The sequence below is a fragment of the Heterocephalus glaber genome, unplaced genomic scaffold, assembly GCF_053883595.1.
Source record: "Heterocephalus glaber isolate CG9 unplaced genomic scaffold, H.glaber_assembly_v1.0 deba00001732, whole genome shotgun sequence".
Lineage (NCBI taxonomy): Eukaryota > Metazoa > Chordata > Mammalia > Rodentia > Bathyergidae > Heterocephalus > Heterocephalus glaber.
In genome coordinates, this window is record NW_028258443.1 from 469,753 (window position 1) to 492,432 (window position 22,680).

Genomic DNA, 22,680 nt, shown 5'->3' on the forward strand with positions numbered 1-22,680 from the left:
GAATGAAAGTATTCTTAAATCTATATTTTTATTTACGCAATACATGTTTTAATGCCTTTTTTAAAACATTCAGATTATGGTTAATTGATCATCAATAAAGATACCAAGAACATACAATTGAGAAAAGACAGTCTCTTCAATAAATAGTGTTAGAAAAACTATCTCCACACAAAAGAATGAAATAGGCTCTTATCTGATACCATATACAAAAACCAACTCAAAATAGACTACAAATTTGGCCTGGTGCTTGTAATCCCAGCACTCTGGGAGGCTGAGACAGGAGGAATACAAGTTCCAGCCCAGCCTGGGCAATTTAGCAACTTAGCAAGACCCTGCCTCAAACTAAAATAAATGTTAAAAATATTTTTTAAAGTGTTGGAGATGTAGCTCAGTGTAAAAGCCCTGGATTACATCCCCAGTACTGTTTAAAAATAAAAGGATTAAAGACTTATATGTAATACTTGAGACTATAAAACTACTAGAAGAAAACATAGGGAAAATCCTCCATTCCACGGTATTGGCAATGATTTTTTTTATATAACTCTAAAAGCAAAAGTAAACAAATGGGATCACATCAAACTAAAAAGCTTCTGCACAACAAATGATATAGTCAACAGAGTAAAGAGATAACTTACAGAATGGGAGAACATATTTATAAACCATAAGTTTGAGTCCAGCCTGGGCAATTTAGCAAGACTTTGTCTCAAAATTTAAAAAGGGTAAGGCCCTAGGATCAATCAGTGCCACTGGGGGGGGGGGGGGGGGCAGGCTGCTGTAAATTATTGGTGTGAGTATAAATTAGCACAGGCATTATGGAAAACAATAGGGAGGGTCCTCAATAAACTAAAAATAGAACCGCTACATGACCCAGCAACCCTACTACTAGGAATATACTCAAAAGAGATGAAATCAGTACTGTATATGGAGACGTGTACTCCACGTTTTTTGTAGCATTATTCACAATAGCCATGATATAGAATCAACCTATATGTACATCAGCGGATGAATGGATAAAGAAAATGTAGTTTATACAAGCAATGAAACATTCTTCGGCCTTAAAGAAAGAAAAATCCTGTCATTTTAGACAACATGGATGAACCTGGAAGACATAAAATAAGCTATGCACAAATAGAGCATGATATATATACACCAAGAATATGCACCAAAAAATTAATTTAAAAAAAAAATTTTTTCAGTCCTGGGGATCGAATTCAAGACCTTGGTCTTCCAAAGCAGGCCCGGCGCCACTGATCTAAATCCCCGGTAAAATATATTTTTTAAACAATCAAATATTTACATATGTAACTGATTTAAAAAAAAAAATCTCTTTGCCAGTGGTGCCCTGCAGCTCCAAGCCAGGAGTGCCTGCGCGAAGAGATGGGGGCGCAGGTTGAGCCGCCTCCCGGTGCCAATTGCGGCAGGCCATTGGGAAGGGAAGCCCAGCCCGCATAGGAAAAGGCAGGCCCGGCCCGCCCCTCCACCCCGCCCGCGGAGCAGACCGCAGGCCCTGTGCTCACGCGCTGCAGCACGTCTGCGCCGCTTCAGCATCTCTTCCCATAGCTGCTTAAGGTTTTGCTCGCGGAAGTGCGACAGTTAAGGTGGAAGCACAACAGGGACAGCTTTCCGGACTGTGAGGCCGCCGCCATGCCTGACTCACCTCTACAGGTGGCGGTGGTGTGCTTCAGCAACCAGAACCGGAGCATGGAGGCACACGCCATTCTCAGCAAACGAGGATTCAAGGTCCGATCCTTTGGAACAGGAACTCAGGTGAAGCTTCCAGGACCAGCACCCGACAAGCCAAATGTTTACGATTTCAAAACTACATACGATGAGATGTACCATGATCTTGTTAGGAAAGACAAAGAACTCTATACACAAAATGGCATTTTACATATGTTGGATAGAAATAAGAGAATCAAGCCCGGGCCAGAAAGGTTCCAGAACTGCAAAGATCTGTTTGATCTTATCCTCACTTGTGAAGAGCGAGTCTATGACCAAGTGGTAGAAGATCTGAATTCCAGAGAACAGGAGACCTGCCAGCCTGTGCATGTGGTCAATGTGGACATCCAGGACAACCAGGAAGAGGCCACCCTGGGAGCGTTCCTCATCTGTGAGCTCTGCCAGTGTATCCAGCTCACGGAAGACATAGACGACGAAATGGACGAGCTGCTGCAGGAGTTCGAAGAGAAGACTGGCAAGGCCTTCCTGCACACCGTCTGCTTCTACTGACGAGAGCGGCTGCCCGAACACCAAAGCCTTCCTGAGCTTTCTGTCCTTAGGACTTTTTCATTCCTGATACTTGTTTGTAATTTGAGATATTCTGCCAGTGGATTTTGGTATTACCCAAATAAACTGTACATATGAAATGAGAAGATATCATAAATACCAGATTAAAGTCATTCAAGTTTATTCTGTCCCATTTTACCTAAAAATGGGATATAGATTATAAACAGTTTTGCATTTAACCAAAAAAGAAATCTATGGTACATTCCCCTCCCCAATATATATTTGTCTTTAATTGTGCCAATCTTTCCCTTCCCCCATTCTAGCAGGCTGGATTGTATAAATATCTGAATAAAGCAATGGGTTGTATCTTATTAGGAAAAAACATGGAATTGCCAATAAATAAATACTACTTGTCTTCAAAAACAGCAAAAAATAAGCTCTTAACTAGGAATACAAGTGTACTTTTATATGATATTCTCTAGCCGATACCTTTGAATCCATAACATATCTGTATTTCAAAACATTTTGTATACCATAAATATATATACATTTTGAATTAAAAATAATGAGCAGGTGACTTTTCACCCTTCTACATTCTTACTTTATGACCCACAAGGTAGTTTATGTAAAGTGTCCATTTGGGTAGGCTGTCTAGACTCCCCAGAATTTCTGCTGTAAGATACAAGGAAGATTCCCTCATGAGAATTGTAGAAAAGAGAGGGAGTCTTTATTTTATAGCAAATACACCTTCTCCCCATTATTCAATCAAGGGCCAGTGTAGATGCCGCTGTGAAGATATTTTGCAAGTGTAATTGAAGTCTCTAATCAGTTTCTGTTGAATAAATCAGAAGGAAGATTATTGCAGATAGGGTTGGCCTAATCAGAATGAAGCCCTTTAAAAGAAGGCTTAAATCCTCCCTAAGAACAGAAACTCCAATCAGCAGAAAGGAAGAAAAACTAAATATTTCTACATTTGGGGATCTTCACACTCACTTTTTTATTGATGGTTCATTTGGTTGGCATATAGTAGCCTTGCCTGCAGCTATTCTACCTTTTCCCTGGACCTTTCTTCAGCTCATGTTTGAGGGTGTTATGGTTTGTGTCTAGATGTCCCACCAAAGCCTCATGTGGACGTAGGGGTTTTTCAGAGTTCTGTTTCTCCAGTTGAAACTAACTGAACACCTTGCTTGCGAGGGTAGTTTATATGAATGAATTCAATAGGCTCCTTTGTTCTTTGGTTTCTGGCCAGGGATTAGAAGAAGGAAGAATATTATTTTATATGGAATTTACCATTACTTATTTACTCTCTTGCTCTGATACCTTCTCTGCATGTTGCCACAGCCTGCATCCCTTGACCATATTGCAGTGCCCCTCAAGTTGCCCTACATACACAGTTTTCCCTCTTCATCAATACAGGCCTAGAAGTGACCACAGATCCTCTTTGCAATTCGATTAGCCCCAAGGTAAGGTGTAAGACCGAGGACCTTACCAAATCCTCCGAGGAGCTGACTGCAGCGAAGAACACCCGGGAAGAAACACATCAGACAATTTGGAAAGTAAAACAGACCTTTATTAGTCTGGCCAGACGGCACTCCCAAAGCAAAGTAGCTTAGAGAGGCAACTGGCTCAGAGTCCGAAGCTGTTTTTATAGGGGGTCGCAGGGGAAGTTGGCAAGCAGAAATACAAAAGTGGAGGAGAGAGATAAAACAGACAGCAGGGGAAGTGGGTAAGCAGACAGAACACTATGCCCACAACAGACCTTCCTGGCACAACAACAGACAGATCTCTGGAACTTGATGTCTACCTGGTGATCCATAACAGAAGCAGAAAGTTAGGGCCCTATTACAAAGATGGAGTAACTGTTGTTCAGTCTCACAAAGGCATTATGTTTTGTTATTTCTCTACACTCTGCACTCAGGTGTGTCATTAGTTCCTTTAATATGTTTTTAAATTATTCTAATTTCAGTGTGCTATTTATTTCTTGCAAAATGCTTTAAAGTTTAGTTAGAATATTATTAGATGATAAAAATGACAGAAGACTTTTTAGTACACTTGATGCAATGAAAATTTTCAAGGCAACATTTAAAAGCCAGAAGATATCAAGAGGGAAAAATGGAAGGCTTGATCAGAAATATTAGAAACACACATAGCCAAAGACATTAAACAAAGGCAAAAGATCATATAACAAATTAAGAGAAAACAATACCATTGCCTAAGTGATGTTAATTTCTAGTAACACAAAAATGCCTATAAACCTTTAAGAAGAAACAAATAGAAAAATGAGGAAATGATATGAAGATTATAAAAGAATTAAAATATGGAGCCTGCTGCAGACAGGCAGGTCTGTGCACGCCCTACCGAGGTCCTAAGTCATGCAGAAGACACCGAATCACCCCACTGCAGACAGGCAGACACCTGATTCCACACTACAAAGATGCAGAGGACATCAGACCACCAGACCAAGGTACTGAGTCCCACTGTTCCCAGCCCAGAGGTAGGGGCTTCTGAGCCACCATCCCACTCCTCCTGGTCCAGAGGAAGGGGTTTCCTGGCCACCATCCCTCCAGCTGCTCCCAGCCCACAGGAAAGGGCTTTTGGGTCACCAGCCCTACCACTGCTCCCGGCCCCTGTCCCACCTATCCCAGCTCAGAGGAGGTAATCTGTGCAGGTGCTAATAGCCCCCCACCCCAGTCAAAATGAGAAAACACATAAATAAGTCTCAAAACCAGACTTCCAGATCACCTAGAGCAACCCCAAAGGGAAATGAGATGGAACCCTCTGATACTCAACCACCTGGACCCACTGAACTGGCAACAAAAGGGGATCTGGAAAAAATGAAATCAGAAATAATTTCTTAGATAACAGCAGAAACTGTGCGCCTAGTGCAAGACATGATTAATAAATCTAGAGAAGAGCTGAGGAATATGATGGAATCCCAAAATAAGAAACAAATGGAATCCATAAAACAGATGCAAATAGATTTCCAGGACATGAAAAACTCCACTGAAAGTCTACACAGCAAAATAAGCCAATGTGAGGACAGAATTTCAGATATAGAAGATAAGATTGCAATTAGTGACCAGGAAAAGAAAAATTGCTTCAAAATTATAAGGGAACATGAGAAATCAATCCAGCAGCTGCTAGATGATGCAAAAAAGAATAACATAAGACTGATTGGGCTCAATGAAGAAACAGGAGAGAGTGCAGATGACATAAAAAAATCTCTTCACAGAAATAATGGCAGAAAACTTCCCAAGCATGGGAAAAGAGCTTGACATACAGATAAGTGAGGCATATAGGACTCCAAATAGCCTTGATCAAAAAAAATCTACACATAGGCATATAATTGTTAAGATTCCAGAAACACAACAGAAGAACAAAGTTCTCCAAGCAGTCAGAGAAAAGAAACAAATCACATACAAAGGAAAGCCCATCAGAAGCACAGCAGACTTCTCAACACAAACCATCAAGGCAAGAAGAGCTCGGAGTGACATATTCCAAGTCCTAAAAGAAAACAGCCTCCAACCCAGATTGATGTACCCTGCAAAACTATCTTTCAAAATGGATGGAGAAATAAGATACTTTCATGACAAAGAGCACCTTAGGAACTTTGTGAATACCAAACCAGCACTCCAAAGAATTTTACACAATATCCTAGGAACAGACATTGAGGATCACAACCCCAGGAACCAATGCAGAATGAACCCATCTGGCATGACAAGAAATTAAATGTAAAGGGGGAGAACCCAACTAAAAGAAAAAGTCACGGCAATGACAACTCAATACATTTCAGTTATAACCATCAACGTTAATGGTCTCAATTCACCAATCAAAAGAAATAGACTGGCAGAATGGGTCAAGAAGCAAAATCCATCAATATGCTGCATACAAGAAACACACTTAATTCAAAAGGAAACTCATAGACTGAAAGTTAAAGGGTAGAAAACAATACTCCAAGTGACAGGAACCCGAAAAAAAGCAAGAGTAGCTATCTTCTTTGAAGATCAAGTAGATTTCAAACAAACACTGATTAAGAGAGACAAAGAAGGACACTACATCCTTGTAAAGGGAACAATCCAAGAGGAAGAGATGACAATCATAAATATCTATGCACCAAATACTAGTGCACCCAACTATATACAACAAATACTAATGGACATGAAAAGTCATATATGCACTAATACAATTGTAGTGGGGGACCTCAACATCCCGCTGTCACAAATAGATAGATCAACTAGACAAAAAATAAGTAATGAAATACTAGAACTCAATCGAACTCTTGAACAAATGAACTTAACAGGTGTTAACAGAGTGTTCCACCCCACAAATTCAGAATAAACATTCTTCTCAGCTGCACATGGGTCATTCTCAAAAATAGACCACATACTCACACATAGAACATGTTTAAGTAAGTGTAAAGGAATTGAAATTATCCCCTGTATATTATCAGACCACAGTGCGATGAAATTGGAGATCCATAGCAAAAGAAACTCAAAAAATTTCATAAACATGTGGAAATTGAACAACACACTTCTGAATAACCAGTGGGTCATAGAGGAAATTAAAGAAGAAATCAGACAGTTCCTTCAACTAAATGACAATGACAATGCAACATATCGGAATCTATGGGACACAATGAAAGCAGTCTTATGAGGGAAATTCATAGCAGTGAATATGCATATTAGGAAAACAGAATGAGCCCAATTAAACAACCTGATGCTGAAGCTCAAGCTTCTAGAAAAAGAAGAGCAGGACAACCCCAAAGCTCATACAAAGGAGGAAATTATAAAGATCAGAGGAGAAATCAATGCAATGGAGACTAAGAGAATGATACAAAAAATCAATGAAGCCAAGAGTTGGTTCTTTGAAAGAATCAACAAAATTGACAAACCTTTAGCCAACCTTGTCAGAAAAAGGAAAGAAAAGGCCCAAATCCATGCAATTAGGAATGAAAAGGGTGAAATGACAACAGACCCAGCAGAAATCCAGAGGATCATCAATACCTACTTCCAGAACCTATATGCCAATAAGATGGACAACACAGAAGAAATGGACAGATTCCTAGACACATAGGAAATAGAAAAGTTGAACGAAGAAGACCTAAAAATTCTGAACAACCCAATATCAACCAAAGAAATTGAAATCGTAATTAAAAACTTATCAACTAAGAAAGCCTGGGCCCTGATGGCTTCACTGCTGAATTCTACAAGACACTTAGAGAGGAACTGCTGCCACTACTGTTGAAACTCTTCAATGAAATTGAAAGGGAAGCAATGCTCCCACATTCATTCTGGGAAGCAAGCATCACCTTGATCCCCAAAGCAGAGAAAGACCCAACTGAAAAAGAGAACTATAGGCCAATCTCACTAATGAACATAGATGCAAAAATCCTTAATAAAATACTGGCAAACAGAATGCAGAAGATCATCAAGAAGATCATACACCCTGATCAAGTGGGATTCATCCCAGGGATACAGGGATACTTCAATATACAAAAATCAATCAATGTAATACACTATATCCATAGAGCCAAGGACAAAAACCACATGATTATCTCCATAGACACAGAAAAAGCATTTGACAAAATCCAACATGCATTTATGATAAAAACCCTACAATAAATTTTAATAGATGGTCTCTACTTCAAACTGATAGAAGCCATCTATGAAAAACCAACAGCCAATATCATACTAAATGGTCAAAAACTGAAATCCTTCACACTAAAATCAGGAACAAAACAAGGATGTCCACCATCGCCACTCTTGTTCAATATAGTTCTGGAAATAATTGGCCACAGCAATTAGACAAGAGAAAGAAATAAAAGGAATAAAGATACGTAATGAAGAAGTCAAATTGTCATTATTTGCAGATGACATGATACTCTATATAGAAGACCCCAAGAACTCCACCAAAAGTCTTCTAGACTTAATAACCAAATTCAGTCAAGTAGCTGGTTACAAGGTCAACACACAAAAATCAATAGCTTTCCTCTACACCAATGACAGACTCACTGAAAGAGAAATAGGGCAAATAATTCCTTTCACAATAGCATCCAAAAAACTGAAATACCTAGGAATCATCCTAACAAAAGAAATCAAAGACCTCTTCCCTGAAAACTATGGCACTCTGAAAAGAGAGATTGAAGATGATATCAGAAAATGGACAGAGATCCCCTGCTGCTGGGTAGGAAGGATTAATATAGTGAAAATGGCCATACTTCCAAAACTGCTATATAGATTTAATGCAATTCCATTTGAGATCGAGCAGCATACTTCATGAACCTTGAGAAAACAATCCAAAAATTCATTTGGAACAAGAAGAGACCCAGAAGAGCAAAAGCAATTCTAGGTAACAGAGACATGGCAGGGGATATCACAATCCCCAACCTGCAAATACACTACAAAGCTACTGTGATAAAAACAGCATGGTACTGGCAAAGAGACAGACCTGAGGACCAGTGGAACAGATTAGAAGATGCATAAACAATGCCAGACACACTCAGCCATCTCATCTTTGACACAGGAGCCAAACACCCTCACTGGTGGAAAGATAGCCTCTTTAATAAATGGTGCTGGAAAAATTGGGCTTCAACTTGCCAAAGATTAAAACTAGACCTATATCTCTCACCATGCACTGAACTAAAATCAAAATGGATTAAAGATCTAAATATTAAAATAGAAACTCTGAACCAGTTGGAACAGAGGTTAGGTAGAACCCTTGAAGACATCGGTGTAGGAAAAGATTTTATGAACAAAACCTCAGTTGCCCGTGAGCTAGCACAAACAATCAACAAGTGGGATCTCTTCTTATTAAGAAGCTTCTGCACAGCAAGAGAAGCCACCACCAGCAGTGTGAAGAGACAACCCACAATGTAAGAAAAAATCTTCACCTGCTCTTCCTCAGACAAAGGTCTACTATCTCGAATCTATAAAGAACTTAAAAAGATCAGACCTCCCAAATTTAAAGACCCAATCCAAAAATGGGCATCTGAAATGAACAGACATTTCTCAGACAAAGAAGTAGAAAGAGCAAATAAATACATGAGAAAATGTTCAACATCACTGGTCATTTGAGAGATGCAAATGACAACAACGCTGAGATTCCACTTCACTCCAGAAAGAATGGCTGCTATCATGAAATCAACCAATAACAAATGCTGGCGGGGCTGTGGGGAAAGAGGAACCCTGCTCCACTGCTTGTGGGAGTGTAGACTGGTGCAAGCACTATGGAAATCAGTATGGAGATACCTCAAAGAACTAGGACTGGAAGTCCCATTTGACTCCGCTATTCCACTGCTGGGGATCTTCCCCCAAAGAATTAAAAGAATCATACCACAGTGATCTATGTGCACCCATGTTCATAGTGGCACAGGTTGTAATAGCTAAAGCTTGGAAGCAGCCCAAGTGCCCATCAACTGGAAACTGGATAAAGAAAATGTGGGTTTTTTATAAAATGGAGTACTACTCAGTCATAAAAAATGAGAAATTAGAGACATTTATAGCTAAGTGGATGCACATTGAGGCAATACTCTTAAGTGAAATAAATAGGACACACGTGTAAATACCGAATAGTTTCTCTGGTGTGAGAAACTGAATGTGTAAATAAGGACTAAATGTATAATAGGTAATGTGAAATGGGAAGAAAAGGGGCAAAGGGGAAGGAAGTGGGAGGGCTAGGGGAAAGAATAGAAGGGAATGGGATTAATATGAGAAAATGGAAAAATAGGAACAAAATCTTTGTAAATAGGGAGGACTGGCGGAGTTGAAGGGAGTGGGCTGGGCAAGGGTGAAAAATAAGAACCAAGAGAGACTATGTAAAGGTGCAAATTTCCAATGATGAATGTCATTATATTGTATACCTAAAACGTACCAATGATTAGAATGAATAATTGATAATGTAAACTAGGAAGAAAAGGTCCAAAGGGGTAGGGGTAGTGGGAGGGGCAGGGGAAAGGAAAGAAGGGAAAGGAAAAAATGATGAGAAATGGAAAAAATGGAAATAAAGTCTTTGTAAATAGGGAAGGGTGGAGAGCATGAAGGGAGGGCTAGGAATGGGGAAAAAATAAGAACCAAGATGCATTATATAGAGGTACAGTTCCCAATGAGAGATGTGGTTGTGTTGTGTACCTACAATGTACCAATAAAAGAATTTAATACAAAAAAAAAGAATTAAAATATGTTAAAACTAAATGAATATATCTCCCATATTTCTCATAAGCAAAGAAATAGTGAATAACATGAGAATGTTCTCCTTTTTCTCCTTTTATTGAAAACTTTAAGTTCACAATTTCCTCATAATATGAGGGTATATATCATATACCATTCATCAGCATATAAATTTGTGAAACCATTGTGATGGAAATTTGACAATACTGTATTTTTTAAAATAGCAACTATAGTACACACTGGCCTAGCAATTTAAAAAATGTATAAAGGAGAACTCCTATGAACAAACAAAGAAATGTACATAATATCATTACTTATAATTTAAAAACCTATTTCCAAATATATTAAATTGGATGAAACTGTGATCCATTCATACAATGAAATACACATTAGAAATTGAGTCTCATATTCTGGATTGCTGCATAATAGTGGTTCTAACTCCATATTTCAATCTTTGTGTATATTCTCAAAAGAAACAGATGAGTGAGGAAAACAAAGATAATTATCCATGAACTATTCCTTTAACATAATCAGGTATAACTAGGGATAATACAGTATCAATAACACTTGGAAAATATGATGGCAAAAAAGTGACAGATTCAGCCTACCTGAGAAAGGTGAGTCTTACCCCAGCAGTGGAAATTTCTGATTCCTGACAACTCTGGAAGTAGGAATAAAGCTAGAAATAAAAACAGAAGGATTTGGCAGAATATGCCTAAGAATAAGACCACCAGATCCCCTTTCAAGCACCAATAAGCCAAGCAATTTACTCTCTCAAATTAAAGGAACAGGCTAGAGGTTGATCCTCCAGAGCAGGTAAAATAAAAGTTCTGCACTGGAAATAGGGAGTAGTTTCTAGGCATATTTGAGGGCAGAGGTATTGAAAACTGAAGAACTAAATAAAGGATTTTCTTAAAAATGAATGTTGAAACCACCTTTATAAATCCCTCTTTCCTTATTATGCTGCCAGAATGGTAGTAGAAGGCTGATGATCTTTAAAGTATATTAATATGGAATAGTATCACAACATACTGACTAACACAAGAATGTCATAATATTCATGACACGAAGCTTAAAATAAAGGAACTTTACACTTAAATATGTGCAAATAGGCAAAGGTCATTTTTTAATTTGCTTTTAAATATAAGCAAATGCCAAGGACAATCAGATACACAGGAAAAGCTTCAAAGCCAATGACAGAGACCAAAAGATCAATATTAAAGATCGAGAAATACGGAAATATAGAGAGTATCACAATTCACAACTTGAAACTATACTACAAAGCTACTGTGATTAAAACAAACAAACAAACAAAAAACAGCATAGTAATGCCAAAGAAACAGATCCAAGGATCAATGGAATAGATTAGAAGATCTAGAAACAACTCCAGACATACTCAGCCACCTCATCTTTGAAAAAGGAGCCAAACACCACCACTGGAGGAAAGACAGCCTCTTTAATAAATGGTATTGCAAAAACTGGGCTTCAACTTGCTGAAGATTAAAACTAGACCTATATCTTTCACCATGCACTAAACTAAAATCAAAATGCACTAAAGATATATATATTAAAACAGAAACACTAAACTTGCTGGGAGAGGGGTTAGGTAGAACTCTTGAAGACATTGGCATTGGAAAATATTTCATGAACAAAACCTCAGTTGTACATGAACTAGTACAAAGAATCAACAAGTGGGATCTCTTCTTATTTTTTTATTAATTTTTATTTTATTGGTACATTTTAGGTATAAATATATAATTACATTCATCATTGAAAAATTTGCAATTTTACATAATCTCTCTTGGTTCTTTGGGGGTTTTTTGTTGTTTTTTTTTGATACCGGGGATCAAACTCAGGTCCTTCCGCTAGCAAGGCAGGCAGCGGAACCACTGAGCTAAATCCCCGACCCCTCTTGGTTCTTATCTTTCTCCCTTGCCCTGTCATCCCTTCAACCGCTCCATCCCTCCCTATTTACAAAGACTTTGTTTCATTTTTTCATTTTCTCATATTAATTCCATTCCCTTCTTTCCTTTCTCCTACCCCTCCTGCTTCCCCTTCCCCTTTGCCCCTTTTCTTCCGATTTCATATTATCTATTAAATCTTTTAGTTGTTACTTACACTTTCAGTTTCCCATATTAGAGAAACTATTTGGTGTTCACACATGTGTGTCCTATTTATTTCACTTAAGATTATCGCCTCAATGTGCATCCATTTAGCTATAACTGTCTCTAATTTCTCATTTTTTATGGCTGAGTAGTACTCAAATTTATGAAAAAAACACATTTTCTTTATCCAGTCTCCAGTTGATGGGCATTTGGGCTGCTTCCAAGATTTAGCTATTACAAATTGTGCTGCTATGAACATGGGTGCACATAGATCACTGTGGTATGATTCTTTTAATTCTTTGGGGAAGATCCCCAGCAGGGGAATAGCTGGGTCAAATGGGACTTCCAGTCCTAGTACTTTGAGGTATCTCCATACTGATTTCCACAGTGGTTGCACCAGTCTACTCTCCCACCAGCAGTGGAGTAGGGTTAATCTTTCCCGACAGCCCCACCAGCATTTGTTACTGGTTGATTTCATGATAGCACCCATTCTTTCTGGAGTGAGGTGGAATCTAAGCATTGTTTTCCTTTACATCTCTCGAATGACCAGTGATGTTGAACATTGTTTCATATGTTTATTTGCTATTTCTACTTCTTTGTCTGAGAAATGTCTGTTCATTTCAGATGCCCACTTTTGGATTGGGTCTTTAAATTTGGGAGGTCTGAGTTTTTTAAGTTCTTTATAGATTCTAGATAGTAGACCTTTCTCTGAGGAACAGCAGGTGAAGATTTTTTTTCCCACATTGTGAGTTGTCTCTTCACATTGCTGGTAGTTTCTCTTACTGTGCAGAAGCTTTTTAATAAGAAGAGATCCCACTTGTTGATTGTTTGTACTAGTTCACGGGCAACTGAGGTTTTTTTCATAAAATCTTTTCCTACACCAAGGTCTTCAAGAGTTCTACCTAACCTCTGTTCCAGCTGATTAAGCGTTCCTATTTTAATATTTAGATATTTAATCCATTTAGATTTTAGTTTAGTGCATGGTGAGAGATATAGGTCTAGTTTTACTCTTTGACAAGTTGAAACCCAATTTTTCCAGCACCATTTATTAGAGGCTATCTTTCCTCCTTTATTGAAGATGAGATGGCTGAGTGTATCGGGAGTTGTTTCTGCATCTTCTAATCTGTTCCACAGGTCCTCAGGTCTGTCTCTTTGCCAGTACCATGCTGTTTTTATCACAGTAGGTTTGTAGTATAGTTTCAGGTTGGGGGTTGTGATAACCCCTGCCATGTCTCTGTTACCTAGAATTGCTTTTGCTATTCTGGGTCTCTTCTTGTTCCAAATGAATTTTTGGATTTTTTTCTCAAGGTCCATGAAGTATGCTGCTGGGATTTCAATTGGGATTGCATTGAATCTCTATAGCAGTTTTGGAAGTATGGCCATTTTCACTATGTTGATCCTTCCTACTCAGGAGGCAGGGGATCTCTGTCCATTGTCTGATATCATCTTCAATCTCTCTTTTCAGAGTGCTATAGTTTTCAGAGAAGAGGTCTTTAATTTCTGTTAGGTTGATTCCTAGGTATTTCGGTTTCTTGGATGTTATTGTGAAAGGAATTGTTTGCCCTATTTCTGTCAGTGAGTCTATTGTTCATGTAGAGGAAAGCTATTGATTTTTGCGTGTTGAACTTGGATCCAGCTATGCTACTGAATTTGGTTATTAAGTATAGAAAACTTTTGGTGGCATTCTTGGGGTCTCCTCAATGGAGTATCATGTCATCTGCAAATAATGACAATTTGACTTCTTCATTACCTATCTTTATTCCTTTTATTTCTTTCTCTTGTCTAATTGCTGTGGCTAATGTTTCCAAGATTATATTGAACAGCAGTGGTGATACTGGACATCCTTGTCTGGCTCCTGATTTTAGTGTGAAGTATTTCAGTTTTTGACCATTTAGTATGATATGGCTGTTAGTTTTTAGATGGCTTTTATCAGATTGAGGTAGAAACTGTGTATGCCAATTTTTTGTAGGGTTTTTATCATAAATGTGTGTTGGATTTTGTCAAATGCTTTTTCTGCATCTATTGAGATGATCATATGGTTTTTGTCCTTGGCTGTATTGATGTAGTGTATTATTACATTAATTGATTTCTGTATGTTAAACCATCCCTGCATCTCTGAGATGAATCCCACTTGGTCAGGGTGTATGATCTTCTTGATGATCTTCTGCATTCTATTTGCCAGTATCTTATTAAGGATTTTTGTGTCTTTGTTCATTAGTGAAATTGGCCTATAGTTCTCCTTTTCGGTTGGGTCTTTCTCTGCTTTGGGGATCAAGGTGATGCTTGCTTCCAGGAATGAATTTGGGAATATTGCTTCACTTTCAATTTCATTGAAGTCTTTAAACAATAGTGGCAGTAGTTCCTCACTAAATGTCTTGTAGAATTCAAGAGTGAAGCCATCAGGACCTGGGCTTTTCTTAGTTGGTGTTTAATTATGTTTTCAATTACATTGATTGATATTGGGTTGTTTAGAATTTTTAGGTCTTCTTCGTTCAATTTTGGTAATTCATACGTACCAGGAATCTGTCCATTTCTTCTGTGTTTTCCATCTTATTGGTGTATAGGTTCTCAAAGTTGGTATTGATGATCCTCTGGATTTCAGCTGGGTCTGTTGTACTTTCACCTTTTTAATTCCTAATTGCATGGATTGGGCCTTTTCTTTCCTTTTTCTGATAAGGTTGGCTAAGGGTTTGTCAATTTTGTTGATTCTTTCAAAGAACCAACTCTTGGCTTTATTAATTTTTTGTATCCTTCACTTAGTCTCCATTGCATTGATTTCTCCTCTGATGTTTATAATTTCCTCCCTTGTATGAGCTTTGTGTTTGCCTTGATCTTCTTTTGCTAGAAGCTTGACATTCAGCATAAGGTTGTTTAATTGGGCTCGCTCTGGTTTCCTAATATGAGTATTCACTGCTAAGAATTTCCCTCGTATGACTGCTTGCATTGTGTCCCATAGATTCTGATACATTTTATTGGCATTGTCATTTAATTGAAGGAGCTGTCTGATTTCTTCTTTAATTTCCTCTGTGACCCATTGGTTATTCAGAAGTGTGCTGTTCAATTTCCATGTATTTATGAAATTCTTGTGCTTTCTTTTGCTATTGATCTCTAATTTCATCACACTATGATCTGATAATATACAAGGGATAACTTCAATTCCTTTGCACTTACTTAGACATGTTCTATGTGCAATTATGTTGTCTATTTTGGAGAACAACCTGTGTGCAGCTGAGAAGAATGTGTATTCTGATTTTGTGGGTAGCAACACTCTGTAAACATCTGTTAAGTTCATTTGTTCAAGAGTTCGATTGAGTTCTAGTATTTCCTTACTTGTTTTTTGTCTAGTTGATCTATCTATTTGTGACAGTGGCGTATTGAAGTCCCCCACTACTATTCTAATAGTGCATATATGACTTTTCATGTCCGTTAGTATTTGTTTTATATAGTTGGGTACACTAATGTTTGGTACATATATATTTAGGATTGTCGTCTCTTCCTATTGGATTGTTCCCTTTACAAGGATGTAGTGTCCTTCTTTGTCTCTCTTAATCAGTGTCAGTTTGAAATCCACTTGATCTGCAAAGAGGATAGTTACTCCTGCTTTTTTTCCGGTTCCTGTCACATGGAGTATTGTTTACCACCCTTTTACTTTCAGTCTGAGATTCTTTTTGAATTAAGTGTGTTTCTTGTATGCAGCATATTGATGGATTTTGCTTCTTGACCCATTCTGCCAGTCTGTTTCTTTTGATTGTTTAGTTGAGACCATTAACATTGATGGTTATAATGGATGCATATTGACCTGTCATTGTCATGAGTTTTTCTTTTCGTTGGGTTCTCCCCCTTTACATTTAATTTCTTGTTGTGTCCAATGTATTCATTCTGCTGTGCTTCCTGAGGTTGTGATCCTCATTGTCTTTTCCTAGGATATTGTCTAAAATTTTTTGAAGTGCTGGTTTGGTATTCATGAAGTTCCTAAGGTGCTCTTTGTCACGAAAGTATCTTATTTCTCCATCAATTTTAAAAGATAGTTTCACAGGGTACATCAATCTGGGTTGGAGGCTGTTTTCCTTTAGGGCTTAGAATACATCACTCCAAGCTCTTCTTGCCTTGAGGGTTTGCATTGAAAAATCTGCTGTGATTCTGATGGGCTTTCCTTTGTATGTGATTTGTTTCTTTTCTCTAACTGGTTGTAGAACTTTGTTCTTATTTGGGGTTTCTGGAATCTCAACAATTATATGCCTATGTGTAGATTTTTTTTCTTTTTTCTTTTCTTTTTTTTTTTCGTACCGGGGATTGAACTCAGGACCTTATGCTTTTGAGGCAGGCAGCGGAACCACTGAGCTAAATTCCTGGCCATGTGAAAATTTTTTTTTATCAAGGCTAATTGGAGTTCTATATGCCTCACTTATCTGTATGTCAAGTTTTTTTCCCTTGCTTGGGAAGTTTTCTGCCATTACTTCTTGGAGCAGTTTTATTATGTCACGTGCACTCTCTTCTGTCTCTTCATTGACTCCAATCAGTCATATGTTATTCTTCTTTTCATCATCTAGCAGCTGCTTGATTGATTTCTCTTGGTTCCAACAATTTTGAAGCAATTTTTCTTTTTCTTGTCACTAATTGCAATCCTATCATCTATATCTGAAATTCTGTCTTCACATTGGCTCATTCTGCTATGTAGAATTTCAGTGGAGTTTTTCATCTCCTGGAAATCTATTTGCATCTGTTTTATGGATTCCTTTTGTTTCCTATGTTGGATTCAATCATGTTCATCAGCTCCTCAGCTCCTCTCTAGATTTATCAATCATGTCTCACACTATGAGCACAATCCCTATTGTTATCTGAGAAAATATTTCTGATTTCATTTTTTCCAGATTCTCTTTTGTTGCCAGTTCAAAGAGTCCAGGTTGTTGAGTATCAGAGTGTTCCATCTCATTACCCTTTGGGGTTGCTTTAGGTGATTCAAAGTCTGTTTTTGAGACTTATTTACATGTCTTCTCATTTCTACCAGGGCGGAGGGGTCTATTGGTGCCTGAGTGGCTCACCTCCTCTGCGCTGGGAGCAGTGGAACGGCGGCCTGGTGGCCCCTTCCTCTGAGCTGGGTGCAGTGGAACAGGGGCCCAGAGGCTCCTACCTCTGTGCTGGATGCAGTGGTATGGCAGCCCAGAAGCCCCTTCCTCTGTGCTGGGAGCAGTGGAATAGTGCCCTAGAGGTCCCTTTCTCTCCACTGAGAGCAGTGGTACAGTGGCCCAGAAGTCCCTCCCTCTGGGCTGGGAGAGGTGGAATGGGAGCTGGGAGACCCCTTCCTCTGGACTGGAATAGGTGGAACTGTGGCCCAGAAGCCCCTTCCTCTGGGCTGAGAGAGATCGAACTGAGGCCAGGAGGACCCTTCCTTTGCTCTGGGAGCAGTGGAATGGCAGCCAGGAGGCCCCTACCTCTGTGCTAGGACTAGTGGTACAGCAGCCCAGAGGCCCCTACCTCTGCACTGGGACCAGTGGTATGGTGGCCTGGAAGCCCCTTCCTCTGCAATGGGAGCAGAGGAATGGCACCCTGGAAGCTCCTTCCTCTACACTGGGATATGTGGAAAGGTGGCTGGGAGGCCCCTTCCTCTGCCCTGGGAGCAGTTGAATGGTGGCCCAGAGGCCCCTTCCTCTGGGCTGGGAGTGGTGGAACTGTGGCCAGAAGGTCCCTGCTCTGCACTGGGAATGGTGGAATGTGGCCCAGAAGCCACTTCCACTGGGCTGGGAGAGGTGGAACAGCGGCCGGGAGGCCCCTTCCTCTGGCTAGGAGCGGTGGTATGGCCTCAGAATCTCTTCTTATTAAAAAGCTTCTGCACAGCAAGAGAAACCACCAGTAGTGGGAAGAGACAACCCACAATGTGGGAAAAAATTTTTACCAGCTATTCCTCAAACAAAGGTCTACTCTCCAGAATATATAAAGAATTTAAAAATATGAGACCTCCCAAATTGAAAGACCCAATCCAAAAAATGGGCATCAGAAATAAACAGACATTTCTTAGACAGAGAAGTAGAAATAGCAAATAAACAAACATATGAAAAAAATGTTCAACATCATACGTCATTCGAGAGATGCAAATGAAAACAACATTGAGATTCCACCTCATCCCAGAAAGAATGGCTGCTATCAAGAAATCAACCAATAACAAATGCTGGCAGGGCTGTGGGGAAAGAGGAACCCTGCTCCACTGCTGGTGGGAGTGTAGACTGGTGTGACTACTATGGAAATCAGTATAGAGACACCTCAAAGAACTAGGATTGGAAGTCCCATTTGATCCCGCTATTCCCCAGCTGGGTATCTTCCCAAAAGAATTAAAAGAATCATACCACAGAGACATATGTGCACCCATGTTTATAGTTGCACAGTTTGTAATAGCTAAAGCTTGGAAACAGCCCAAGTGCCTATCAACTGGAGACTGGATGAAGAAGATGTGTTTTTTATAAAATGGAGTACTACTCAGCAATAAAGAGTGAGAAATTAGGGACATTTATAGCTAAATGAATACATACTGAGGCTGTATTCTTAAGTGAAATAAATTGGTCGGACTTGTGTAAATACCAAATAGTTTCTCTGGTGTGAGAAACTGAAAGTGTAAATAAGGATCAAAATATATAATAGATACTATGAAATAGGCAAGAAAGGTCCAAAGGGGAAGGGGAAGTCAGAGGGGTAGGAAAAAATAAAGAAGGGAAAGAAATAAATATGAGAAAAGGAAAAAACAGAAACAAAGTCTTTGTAAATAGGAAGGGGTTGAGGGTTTGAAGGGAGGCCAGGTGGAAACATATAAGAACCAAGATACTATATCATGTAAAGGTACAAATTCCCAATGATGAATGTCATCATATTGTGTACCTAAAATGTAACAATAAACTTAATGGGAAAAAAAGAATGGTTCAACTCTTGTAGGGCCAGGCGAGTTGGAACTATACAGATGCACCACACTCTGAATTAAATGGAATCATTTATTATCATAGCCAGGGTTCCAGAGTGGGCTCACATCTCCAGAACCTCTGGACAAAGGAAATGCAGTGTGCAGGGTCCTTTTAAGGGCTCTTCTATTTGGGGAGGGCTGAGGAAGAGGGGATTACAAGGGGAACTTCACAGGAGCAGAACTTTGATGAGGCAGTGGTGTCAGGGGCAGTTTCACAAAGGTTAGTTAAAGCAAAGTATCACAGAGGTGCTGGAGTCTTCTGTTTACAAGGTAGTAAAGATAACATAGTTGCATAGTGCTCTTCCAAAAGGTCACAAAGATAACATGTAGTTGCAGACTCACACAGGATGGTCTGTTATGCATTAACTGAAAGGACACCCAAGGAGGAAGGGGAAGGTGACCACCCAGAATCACTCGACTTTACACAAATGGAGTCAGGTACACAAATGGAGTCAGGTACACAAATGGAGTCAGTTGGCTATCACACAGCATTCACAAACTAATAAATGTAACGTGTCACAAAGATAGGACAAAAATTACATGATCATCTCAATAGACACAGAGAAAAGCCTTTGACAAATCCAATATTCATCTGTGATATAAAAAAAACAGAATGTAGGTATAGAAAGAACTTGTCTCAATCTGATAAAAGCCATATATGGCAAAACTACTGACAATGGCATATTAAATGTGAAAACACTAAAAGATTTTCCTCTACAAATTATAAAGATCAGAGCAGAAATCAATCCAATGGAGACTAAGAGAATGATACAAAAAAAATCAATGAATCAAAGAGTTAGTTTTTGGAAAGAATAAATAAAATTGATAAACCTTTAGCCAACCTTATCAGAAAAAGGAAAGAAAAGGCTCAAATCCATGAAATTAAGAACAAAAAAGGTGAAGTCACAACAGATCCAGCAGAAATCCAGAGGATCATCCATACCTACTTTGAGAACCTCTACTCCAATAACATGGAAAACACAGAAGAAATGGACAGATTCATAGATACATATGAATTGCCAAAGTTAAATGAAAATGATATAGAAATTCTAAACACCCAAATTACAATGAGTAAAATTGAAAATATAATAAAGAATTCACCAACAAAGAAAAGCCCAGGTCCTGATGTCTTAACTGCTGAATTCTACAAGACATTTAAAGAAGAACTATTGCCATTACTCTTTAAACTCATCAAGGAAATTGAAAGGGAAGCAATTCTTCCAAATTCATTCCTGAAAGCAAGTGTTACTTTGATTCCAATACCAGGGAAAGACACAAGCCAAAAAGAGAGCTATAGGCCAATCTCCCCCATGAACACAGATGCAAAAATCCTCAACAAGATACTGGCAAACAGAATACAGAGGGACATCAAGAAGATCATACATGGGCTGGAGATTTAGCTCAGTGGTTTTGCCGCCTGCTGTGCAAGCACAACGACCTGAGATCAATCCCAGGTACTAAAAAAAAAAAAGAAGATCATAAGACCCGATCAAGTCAGATTTATCCCACAGATGAAAGGATGGTTCAACATTCATAAATCAATATATGTAATACACTATATTGACAGAACCAAGGACAAAAACCATATGATCATCTCAATAGATGCAGAAAAAGCATTAGACAAAATCCATCACCCATTCATGATAAAAACCCTACAGAAAATTGGAATAGAAGGTCTTTATCTCAACCTGATTAAGGCTATCTATGAAAAACCAACAGCCAACATCATACTAAATGGTCAAAAACTGAAAACTTTCACTCTAAAATCAGGAACAAGACAAGGATGCCCACTATCACCACTCCTGTTCAATGTAGTTCTGGAAAGATTAGCCCCAGCAACTAGAAAAGAGAAAAATAAAAGGAATAAAGATAGGAAAGGAAGAAGATAAACTGTCATTATTTGCTGTTGATATGATACTTTATATAGAAGACACAAAAAACTCCGCCAAAAGACTTACTTGACAGATTCAGTAGAGTAGCTGGATACAAGGTCAACACTCATAAAACAATAGTCTTCTTATACACAAATAACAGACTCACTAAGAGAGAAATTGGGGAAACAATTCCTTTTACAATAGCGTCCAAAAAAATGAAATATCTAGGAATCAATCTAACAAAGGAAGCAAAAGACCTCTACACTGAAAACTGCAGCACTCTGAAAAAAGAGATTGAAGAGGACATAAGAAAATGGAAACACATCTGTTGCTCCTGGGTAGGAAAAACCAATATAATGAAAATGGCCATACTTCCAAAACTTCTATATAGATTTAATGCAATGCCTATTGAAATCCCAACAATACATTGCACAGAACTAAAGAAAACAATCCAATAATTCATGTGGAACCAGAAGAGACCTAGAATAGCAAAAGCAATTCTAGGCAACAGAGACATGACTGGGGGTATCACAATCCCCAACTTGAAACTACATTACAAAGCTACTGTGATACAAACATCATGATACTGGCAAAGAAACAGACCCCAGGATCTGTGGAATAGATTAGAAGATGCAGAAACAACTCCAGACATACTCAGCCACCTCATCTTTGACAAAGAAGTCAACCACCATCATTGGAGGAAAGGTAGCCTATTGAATAAATGGTGCTGGAAAAACTGGATTTCAACCTGCCAAAGATTAAAACTAAACCCATACCTATCACCATGCACTAAACTAAGATTAAAGTGGATTAAAGATCTAAATATTAAGAAAGAAAAACTAAACTTGCTGGAAGATAAGTTAGGTAGAACTCTTGAAGACACTGGCATAGGAAAAGACTTCATGAACAAAATCTCAGTAGCACGGCAACTAGCACACAAAATCAACAACTGGGATCTCATCTCATTGAAAAGCTTCTGCACTGCAAAAGAAACCACCAACAGAGCTAAGAGACAACCTACAATATGGGAAAAAAAATTTAGCAGCTGTACCTCAGACAAAGGACTACTATCTAGAATATATAAAGAACTGAAAAATATCAGACTCCCCAAATTCAAAGACCCAATTCAAAAATGGGCATCTGAACTGAACAGACATTTCTCAGACAAAGAAGTAAAAGCAGCAAATAAACATATGAAAAAATGTTCAACATCACTGGTCATTTGAGAGCTGCAGATGAAACAACACTGAGATTGCACCTCACCCCACAAAGAACGGCTGCTGTCAAGAAATCAACAAATAACAAATGCTGGACGGGGTGTGGGGAGAAAGGAACCCTTCTCCATTGTTGGTGGGAATGCAGAT

General features: G+C 38.7%; 1 pseudogene; it reads left to right on the forward strand.

Moving 5' to 3' along the window:
* The first annotated feature begins 1,548 nt into the window (after positions 1 to 1,548).
* Positions 1,549 to 2,722, forward strand: LOC101705577 (RNA polymerase II subunit A C-terminal domain phosphatase SSU72 pseudogene; annotated as a pseudogene).
* Positions 2,723 to 22,680: the final 19,958 nt, after the last annotated feature.